Here is an 11,251-nt window from a genome sequence, read left to right as displayed (position 1 = left end):
CGGCCAACTTAATAGCTACTTCAGTTACTATCTGAACAGTAGAAAAGTGGAAACTTACCATGACCTGTTGCAACTAGTTGTCGCGGATAGGTTGAAGGAGTCTCTCCCCAATGAAACAAAAGCGTATGTTGCCTTGAACGAAACGGGGGAATGGCTCCGTCCCGAGGCGATAGCCAAGCTGGCTGAATGCCATCAGAAGAGTACTGCACAAAGGGTCCCAAAACCCTACCACAAGACGGACACTACTCGAGACTCTGGTCAGAGCGAGTCTGTGACGCATCCGAAAGAGAGAGGGCTTACCGTGCATTTCGGTGACACTCGACGCTGTTTCGCTTGTGGGGAACAGGGTCACCTGGCAAGAAATTGCCCTGAGACCAATCCTAAGCTAACGGCACAAGTAAAAAGTCCTTTATACTGCGAACACGCTGAGCTAATATTCGAGGTGCATGATAAACTAGTACCGCTGGCTGAACAACACCAAGTGCTTGACGGAGAACGATATGTGCAACTCCGCTCAGGGGACAAGTACTTAAATGCCAGGATTGATTCGGGTGCAGACATTACAGTGGTTCGAAGGTCTATGGCCACCATTTTGGATAATCAGAAGAAAAAGGTTCGGTTGAAGGGCGCTTTCGGCCACGAGGTGGAGGTTGATCTCATGTATGTCCCTTTTCGACTTGGTAGCAATGCGCTTGATACCGGAGTGGATACTTTACTGCTCTGTGCTGTAACCAAGCAGCTTGCCGGAGAAGTTGACGCACTACTCACACCTGAGGATTTAGTAGCTTTAAGAGGAGTAGAACAGGAAAGGCCCTTCGCAGATCAGGTAAATCTTCCTGGTGAAGCTGCAGTCTTGAAGAAAGGTCCTGTGATAGAGGCATGTGTGGTGAGCACACAGTCGCCGGGAGAAAACGGGACTGTAGAGTCTGAGGACGAGCGAAGTGACGTACACAAAATAGAATCTAAAAGTTGCCTTCAGTTTCGAACAGAACAGAAGAACGACGAGTCGCTGAAGCCACTGTGGCTACAGGCGGAAAAAGGGACTCATGAAATGCAAGTGCTTGATGGAATGCTGTTCCATAAAGAAAAATAAATGGCAGAACTGTGGAGCAGTTAGTTTTACCGGAAAACAGGCGGAAGACGGTGTTAGAAGTAGCCCATGACAAACCAGTTGGCGGGCATTTTGCTCGAAAGAAAACGCAACAGCGAATTAAGAATTCGTTTTACAGGCCGAATGTTCCAGTTATGAGAGCGCCAGATGCCAGCCAGCCCTTCGTTCTGTCCACTGACGCATCAGATAGAGCGATAGGGGCATGTCCTGCACAAAGTGCAGATGGCGGGAAGGAGTACCCGGTGGCCTTTCTCAGTAAACTTGCTGCTCCCCAAACCCGGTTTTGTGGGCCTCGGGTCAGTTGGAAACGTGGGTATTGGGGGTGGAGGTCAAAATTCGCACCGATCATAACCCTTTGCAGTATTTTTTTTTCTTTATTTGTGTCTGCGGATACATGTTCCGCAGAGGGGGTTTAAGGCTAAAGGCACAAAGTGCCTGACGAGGCCTTAACCCCCTCTTGGCATGCGGCGAGCAACAACATCCATATGCAATACACCATACAGATATAATACACCATACACATATAATACATAGTACATATATAATACATCATACATATTAAGTACAGATTCATTAAATTCATATCAGTTCAATAGCCAAATCTTCATACTGTCAAATATACAGTTTTTTTAGTTTAGACATACTAAAACAGATAAGTATTAGATATATATACGTGGTAGATCCAAAAGTCTAGATCACGACAGTTTTACACGAGTCTAAACGAGATATACATTGACAAACTGAAGTAGAAAAAAAAACAAAAAAAACATGAAGCTACAAAAGAAAGAATTTCAAAATACAAATAACATTCTTACACAATAACTTGTATAGACTTGTGATAAGACCTATCAAAAAACGAAGTAACGAGAAAGGTAAGGTCATTGCTAACAAAATATGATTGCAGTTTTAAGAAAGACAAGCAGTACCTAACAAAATGTGAGAGCACTGCACAGTTAATTTGTTTTACAATCTCTTTTAAATTTTAATATTGATACATCAAAGTTTAGTTCGAGTAAATCACGATTCAAAATTGAAGCAGTCTGGAAGGCTAAAGTTTGTCGTCCATAATTTGTGCGTATTATAGGTACTTTACGTTTCGGTCGTCGAATATCGTACACTGGTGTTAGTTCACTTTCTAGCGCTAAGTAGGTTCTATTCCTGTGGATTAATTGAAGCAATTTAAAGTAATATATTTGATTTGCCCTAAGCATGTGATGTGTTTAAAAACAAAGGTTCCGTACGTAGATTCCTGTAATCCCCCTTGTAGTCCTCGAGCATACGTAAAATTCTTTTTTGGAGGACCATTAATTTATTATAGTTTGAGGCTGTTGTTGTTCCCTCAGACCAAAATTGCGTAGCTTAATTTTGAAAGAACCAATGAGTGATACATATTTTTAAGCAGCCAACATGGGATAAAATTTCTGATTTTATACAAATTGCCTATAATTCTGGACAGGTCAGCTTTTAACTTGTTTATATGAGTACTCCATGACAATTCCTCACTAAACCAAACACCAAGAAATTTTGGCTCGCGTACTTGCTCCAGTTCTAAACCTTCAAATTTGATACTTATACTATCGGCGTCCCGTTTATTTACTGGTTTAAAAATTACGTATTTTGTTTTGTTTGAGTTTAATTGCAGTCTATTTCCTTGAAGCCATTGACAGTTTTAAGAGGTATGAGTTTGCGGCTAGCTCAATACTTTGTTTTGTTTTTCCACTAAAGAATATATTAGAATCATCAGCATACATGATTACTTCCTGCGGTCCAGATATTTTTGTCAGATCATTGATATATATTAAAAATAATAAGGGGCCTAAGATTGATCCCTGGGGAACACCATGTTGTATATTTAAGTGGGAGGAGGATATCTTATTAATTGTAACATATTGATATCGATCGGTTAAATAACTTTTTACTAGTTTTTCTGCGATTCCACGTATACCGTACCTACCTAGTTTACGCAATAATATTTCGTGCTGCACAGTGTCAAATGCTTTTCTTAGGTCCAGGAAAAGCCCGAGAGTATATAATTTACTTTCAATATTCGCAATTATTTTGTCTTTGATATCTAGAAGAGCTTGCTCCGTAGATTTATGCTTTTGGAATCCATATTGTGAAGACGTTATAACTTTGTGCTTATTAAAAAAACATTCCAACCTATTCTTTATAGTAGTTTCGAAAATTTTTGAAAATATAGATAAAATAGAAATTGGTCTATAGTTGTTTATGTTGTTTACTCCCCCTCCTTTGTAGACAGGACGAATTCTGGCAATTTTAAGTTTGTTTGGAAAAATTCCGCTTTGTAACATTCTATTTGCTAAGTTAGACAGGACCGGAGTTATTATCGAGGCTACATATTTTATAGGTCGGGGCTTAATGTCATCTTCACCGGCCGCCGAATCATTTTTTAGATTTTTTATGATTTCATCAATTTCTGAAGTTGATACCGGGACCAACATTATAGAATCCATAAGGTTATCTATATTCACATTTTCGACAACACTGTTTATCTGTACTAGTGGGTACGCCCCTACATTTATAAAATGCTGATTCATCTTTTCTGCGGCTTCTTTGCCGGTTACAATCTTATCTTGCAACGTCAGCGTCAGCAGCACCAAATAGTGCGAGGCTGACTCGTTTTGCGCTTGCGTTGCAAAAATTTAACTTGAATGTACGGTATGTAAAAGGGACGAGAAACATCCCTGCTGATGCGTTGTCAAGGCTGTAGTGGGGAGGAGTTTTGTGTGGGGTTAAGATACTTCAGACGTTCTTAAGCAGTTTGTCAGTCCTTCTTGTGATCATTCACGCCGAATGGACGGGAATGTGCGCGCAGTTCGCTTGTTCTAAATGCTACAAGTGTATAGGGATACACAAATTATGATTTTCTTTTTATTGGAAAAGAAAAAAAAGGGGGGGGGGGGGGCGTGTCATGCATGTAGCATGCATGAGGCAGAAGATTCAGTGCCGTCGCCGACGGGTTATTGGGTTTTGTGATTGTTATATTTTTGTTACCCGTGGTGTGCGCTGATTGGCGCGTCGAGGAAAGGCGACGTGACGACGGAAGGAAGAATCGACGAGACGGGCAGTTCTGGGCTAGAGCTGGTTCAAGCAACACTTGGAGCTCGAATAAACGCTTTCCCCCCGAAAGGCTGGCTCCCTGCCTTCCCGGGTCCCACGGCGCCCAAACCACGAGCCGCGACTCATAGAATCATTTTGTTTAAGTATTATCAAAAATAGTAGAATAAGTGTATTTAAGCTATATTCATCCGAATTGCCTGTTTTGGTCTACGAGGATAATATTGCAATGTTTTTGTGTTTTTTTGTGTTTTTTTTTTTAAACCAAGGAAGCATTGTCGATGCAGTTAATACAGTCAAGTGGTTCTGTAATGTCGGTGGGATCGCAGTAAACTGGAATACGTGTCTCGGTTTTTGGCACCGGGAGTGGTTTTCAACGCCAAGCGTGTTCACGAATAAAACTTGGGTATCCACTCCAGTAAAGTACTTGGTAGTTCCCCTGGAGTACAACCGCGATAATGAGCCTTACTGGCACTGTTAGGTATTGGAGTTCCGTGACAAAGCGGAAAAGGGGAGAGAGAGTGGTTTATATACTTTTGCGCGTGGCACAGTTTGCAATTTGTTTCCTGTGAGGAAGCTGTAGTACATTTTTCAAGTATTACCTTGTTCTCGAGTGAATGTTAAAGAAATCTCATCGCGTTTTCGCAGTATTTTTTGGGGGCTCCTCTTGGAAGAAATTGAGCAGAATTAATATCTTTCGTCGAGTTCGCGAGTGTGGACTAGGCCTGTCGCACCTGTTTCTGCGTCAGGTAGTAAATCGTTTTATTTATTTTTTTTTCGTTTCACAAGTGATTCTTTCTTGCGAACCGTGCGCCAAGTAAGGCTGAATCGGGCTTTTCCAGAGTTTATAGTACCTTAGTAAGTGAGCCAGTATGCATTAATGGGTACTTCAAATATTTTGTGACGTCATGCCGAATTTTAGCGTTGTTGCTTTTTTTTTGTCCCTATGTAGAGAGACTTGTTCACTACAGGCACAGGCCTGGCCGCTTTAAAAAGGGTGACACGAATACAATTGCCTCCTTGTGACAATATTCTTTTATTTAAAATGCACATCGATAGTCTGCCAGTAAAGACCTGGATGGAATAGAAGGGCATGTTCATCCTTTTGTGGGTTCACTACTAAACTTCGCAACTCGCATCTGATAAAACAACCCTTGCTGCCATAGCAATACCCGGAAGACATGAACTTTGTAAACTATGACACTTGTTGGTGGAAAGTTTATCGTAGACAACAAGGGCATGCTTGACCAAAGTAACAACATGGCTGACGTCATCTAAAGCTGAACGCTCGACCACGCGCATTCAGGTAAAGGGCTACTTTGTTTTTACACTGGCTACAGAAAATGCATCAAGAAACGTAAAATTGAATTGAGACAAAGCAATCTTAATAAGAACGTCCTACTATTTTAAGACAACTTCACTACAATTTCATGAAAACAATGTTTTTTATCGCTCAGGCTAGTGGTTTGTGTACATTGATCCCAATTGATATTTTCGTGTGCACGCGGCTTTTCTTCTGCACATTTAGGTCCAAAAGAAACACTCACTGAACCCATTACGATTAATGTAAAAAAATAATTGTTTCTTATAATGACTACATTTCTTAATCTAGAGAACTGACTACTTACTGCAGCCTGCAGTTCTAAAGTTCCCTTTAAAAAAATTCACCTAAAAATGAACCGATCCTGAAATGTACGACATTTAGAATTTTGCAAAAAGGTTCACATAGTTCAATGTTTGTGGTGAAACATAAAAAAGTTGAGTACTGCCTATGGGACATAAGCGGGTATCAAACTGACTACTAGCAAAATAGAATTGTTAATTAGGAAGTGCTTTGCACTCTTGTTTTAAATTAAACCATATTTTTTCAAGGGACATGACCCTCATCGCGAAGTAAGTATATCATATATGTTGGTAAATACTCAAAGACAAAATCAAAAACTCATAGGCTGGACATTGATCTTGGTAGTTTCTCCGGAGAAATAATGGTTTCAAATTTAAGGCCTCCCAGCAGCGGTGGCTTATCAGTTGGTCGCACCATTTTACTTTTTCTTTGTGTGAAGTGCGCATATCCAGTTCGTCGTCACAACAAAATAACGAACATTTTAGAATCGCTTCAAATGCCGGGCGCAAAATAGTTAGCTCAAAGCAATTTTAATATCTTTTTTACCCTTGTACAAAGCCACTGTTAATTAAATAAATATTGTAAAAATTCCAAAGCGATATAATATACAACCTTTTTTTCTCGGATACAAAACAATATCTTAGTATTAGGGGAAATTCGTTTATAGCAATACCAAACCTTAAGATTAGGGGAGCGGTTTGTGATACTGGCTGTGAGAAAATGTGGCTGTGCCGTACTTCTAAAAAGCAATGGTAATCACACGCTAACGCTACAATACCACAATTTTTAGATCGTCTAACAAAATTAAAATATATTTAACAAAAACCAGGAAAAATACATGTTCATTTTTTTTCCTTCAGTTCCTGACAACTCTTGTGAATAAAAAAAATTAATTGACCACTTCGTTTTTGCCCCAAAGGCCTAATAACTATAACTATTATGTTTACCAATCTTCTCTATATTTTTCTTTTTATTATCTGTCATAGTGGTGGCAGATGCGCGTTAAGTAACATTTCATTTACATTTGTTTCGTCTACCTAGTCTATTAGCAAAAAAAAAAATAGTTTGAATTTCAATTTGGATTTAACGTGCTATTACAATAATTTTGGTAAATTTATTCCACTGCTAATTTTTTTGTTACGCGGTCGTCTTCCTTATACCGTTTGTCCAGCGTTGTTAGGGATACAGGGAACTGATTTTTTTAAATTTTGCTCGTGTATAATGGCAAAAGGAACGCAACTAAGCAATGAGCGTAGCTATTAAATTAGTTGATTAAGTTATTTGTGCTGACTTAAAACAACGCAACTCCTTGAAGCAAAGAAATAAAATTCGAAAATAAAAGTAGAAATATTATTCTCCTATGAGGTTCCCAATAGGGTAGTTGACGTTTAGACTCGACAGCCCCTTTGCTTGTGGCAAATCCGAGAAACCCTGTACTAAGACCACCACTTTCTCGTCCAGTAAAGTGATCAGTCAATCTGCTGCATACTTTCAATCGAAACTATCATTTTAAGAAAGTCGCTATGTGAGCAACCTAAAGAAAAAAGTTTTATTTTTTGTAGGAGGCAGTCTAACTAAGGGCTTTTTATACGGGTTTTACCCAACTTGTACAAAACACGCGAAGAATGCTCTATCTTGTGAAACCCCTGTCATGGTGGCAGGCGAAAATCTGCTCTATGACGTAGCGGTCAATTGGAGAGCCCGAGCCGGGGAAGTCCCTCGCTCAAGATCGAAACTGCGATCGGACCGGAGATAGCACGCAGACTCGACCTGCCGGAAACTGTTTGGCAACCCCGTCGCGCTACATTGCACAATTGTTTTCAGCGGTCCAGCCGCGGTTTCGACCTTTAGCGAACCGCCTCTCAGGCCTAGGCTGTTCCATTGAGCGTTACGGCACGCAGTAATTATTGGGCTGCCGCCAGGATAACGCTCCCACGACTTAGGACACGGTTCGCGTGTTTCTTTTAAGATTGGTCAGCACATACTTACTTGCGTTATATTAAGTTTTACGACTAAGATGAGTTGGATTTATTGCTCGTGAAGCTTTCTTTCTTTGTCGCTATATGTTTCCTCTCTACTGACGTCACAGAGTATCTGGTAAGCCGAGAACATTGAATGATAATGTTCAAGTTAAATGGGATTGTTTCGTAGTTTGAAGTTAGCAATTATCAAATGGTTATTAGAGGCGGCCGCTAAGCCCCCCACGGAGGCGTTATTGTGTTGAGCAGTACATTTGTGTTTTAATCAGCCTGTCCTATTGATGAAAGAAAACTGATTAAAAAAGATTCCGAATTGAAAAATATTTGGGGACGCCTTGGGATTTTTACTTCATCTATAACACACTCGCAATGTATCATCAATAATTAAAAGTGGCACGCTACGGAAAAAAAACCTTTCCTGTGCGAGCAAGATACGACTATGTCTATTAGATATGTTTTCCAGATCGTGTTGATCACAAGCCTCATGTGGTCTAGAAAAGTGCGTCACCTTATTCTGAAACTTTTATCATTCCGCTCGCTTTATTGCAGGTAAAAAAAAACGATAGCAGAGAGAAGGCAGCTATAATTAGGCTCGTTAACTAGCTAGCCACGTTCGCAATAAAACCGCCGCGTTGAAGCATACGGGAAAATTTGGCTCGCTTTTGGAGTAAAACAACTTTAATAGACAAACTTATTGTTGCTCTAGAATAATTTTGCGCGTTTTGAAATAGGCCTCAGACCAAACAACTCTAAAACGTGAGAAATATTGAGATAATTGGTTTGTTTTTCAGTATCATACAATATACGTGTAAGCTACGCGCTAAATACCGAGTGTTTCCGGACACGTGGGCATAATGGATCCAGCGAAGACTACACATCGCATAGAGGCACGTAAAAATACGTCTTCACGGAGGCACCAAAATTAAGAGGGCAAACCTCATGTGACAGTACGGAGGCTTTATTATCTAGCCTTTTCTACGTGCTATGCGTGGCGGCGCACGCAAGTTGCGAGTTCTAAACATGGGGTGGCATTGCTTGCGCGGAGATGCGCACCGATAACAGACCGAAATCTATAAACGTGTCGAAATCTAGCATTTTGTCGGGACGCCGTAAAATGCTGCGCGTGCCATACATAATTTTGATGTGAATGTATCAACTATTTTTCGACGATAACCCTAGTGAAAAAAGTCATTTGTATGAGAAATTTCTCGTGTCCAATAAACACATATGAATCATACAAGATATATAAGAATATATAAGAACCATGTAAGAACTATATAAGAACGGTATAAGAATTATATAAGATATATAATAATCGTATAAGAACTTTATAAGAAACCTCTCGCAAGCTTCTTATATGGTGCTTGTATGTTCTTATATATCTTATACAGTTCTGATATAGTCCTTATGGGGTTCCTATATGTTCTTATATATCTTGTATGATTTATATGTGTTTATTGGACACAAAAATTTCTCATACAAATGAGAATTTTCAATAGGGAAGCAGCAATATTGTAATTGAAACGCTGCTTTTAAATCAATAACTAACAATTTATTTACCAAAAATGTACTAGTTATGCAAATATATTGTCACGAATGACAATTGACGAGGCGTCGAAGACTGAAGCATACTAAAAGTTTAATGGGGCTTAATTATGCCCCCTAAAAAAATCAAAAGAAGGTTAGCGTCGCAGGTGTCGATGGCGGCGACACAGCAGGATCGATCGTTGGGGCGGGACTGACCCCGGCTCGCCGTGGAGACCCGTTTGTACACCCGTGGGATTCTGGAACTATCGACGTAGAAAATCCGGGGCGTAGAATATTCTGATCTCTAACATACTAGATGATTCTCGAACTTACGAGAACGCTAAATTGAAAGAATAAGAAAAATACACTCCGCTTCTAAAAATAGCACCCGGGGCCTCCGGTAGAAAGCCCAGCATTGTAACCACTCGGCCGCGCACACGCTCGCTAGGCGACGCGCGGTGTATTACTCCCGTCTTTAAAAAGAGAATCGTCTCAATGCAAGTTACTGGGAAATGAAACAGCAAAGCAAAACTAATGGCAAACTACGGAGGCTTGTAGAACACGGTCCTATCGAGCGTAGTACAAAAGCGCAGTTCACAGTCATATCGGTGGTAGTACGGCTTGAGGCGAACGATGTGGACGACTTCCGGTCGTGGAGGGTGGCGAGGTAAAGTCCGTGTTCCGTCGGGCATCACCTCATAGTTCAGATCCCCAAGTTGAGGAGGCACTTGGTAGGGTCCGAAGTAGCGCTTCAGGAGTTTTTCACTCAGACCGCGTCGTCATACCGGGGTCGTATCGTGCTTGAAACCAACGTCCATCCGACGAAGGTTGTACCGGGTGGCGTCGACATGGTTGTTGATTTTGAATGACATGAGAAGTTGGCTAAAGCCAAAACGAGCAGAGTTAAAAAAATGGCGGCTTCCAGGATTATGTCAGTGGCTGCTTTGGCGGCGTTGTGAGTGCGACGTCGGCGGCATCCTTGCGACTGCGATTTTCAATACGGGACGACATTGTACTCGGTTTGGCAACGATCACCGGCAGCTTGATGCTTGTGACGCGCGAACATTTTTCGGCGAAGGTACGATGTGCGAAGGTCAGTACACGAGACCTCTCTTGCCGAGGCGACGCAAGCGGACACGACCGGTCAACCGCTCGCGTCGCCTTCTCATGTTCAAACAAATCTAAAATAATACTCTGGATCAAAAAACTTGTTTTTTCTAAAGTTACAGCATTTTGTGTGTGAAATAAAAATTGTGACTGTATCTTGGTGGCGTCGCAAGCGTGAAGTGGTTGGGCGTTTGCGTTGCGACGGAGAAACGCTATTCTAAAACTCTCTCGAGTCGCGTGCGCTAATACAAGCGCTAAATTTAGCGCTAGCGTGCGCTAAAATTGCGTACGTTTTTCTAAAACTTCCTATTTTAGAATACCGGGCGCTACTTTACCGCGCGTTACGGTCGGCGAAATAGCGAGGATTGCGGCGAAGAGTTTTAGAATAGCGTTTCTCTGCCGGGGACCCCCCAAAACGCAAGCATTTCGCGCTTAAAACGCCACCAAGATGTCGCGACAGCTTTAATTTGGAAGTTAGAACTTCCAAATTATTGGAAGTTCTAACTTCCAATAATTTGGAAAGGTCAAATTATTGGAAATTAAAACAAATAATTTGTTTTAATTTTTGGAAGTTAGAACTTCCAACAATTAAAACATTTTTACAGTTGTTTTATACTCAATGCCGCATGTTCTTTTTTTTTTTTTTGTCACTGCCAAGCTGCTCTGTTGTACTTACGAAGCCCAGACGATCCAATACCCAGGTATGTTTACATGTCTGCCGCGATCGTAAGTACACGCGCTTGGATAGCTTTGAGCTCTGAATCCAGCAATCCGTGGCGTTTTCAATACGCTTCGACCACACCGACCGCGGTCGCCGAGTGCGAC

General features: G+C 41.1%; 1 pseudogene; it reads right to left on the bottom strand.

Annotated features, from left to right (window-relative positions):
• Positions 1-2,037: 2,037 nt before the first annotated feature.
• Positions 2,038-2,760, bottom strand: LOC121834404 (annotated as a pseudogene).
• Between the last annotated feature and the right edge of the window lie 8,491 nt (positions 2,761-11,251).

This window comes from Ixodes scapularis, unplaced genomic scaffold (assembly GCF_016920785.2).
Source record: "Ixodes scapularis isolate PalLabHiFi unplaced genomic scaffold, ASM1692078v2 ptg001152l_1__unscaffolded, whole genome shotgun sequence".
NCBI classification, from domain to species: Eukaryota; Metazoa; Arthropoda; class Arachnida; order Ixodida; family Ixodidae; genus Ixodes; species Ixodes scapularis.
Note: the sequence above shows the minus strand (reverse complement) of the source record. Positions and strands in the feature narration are given on the sequence as shown.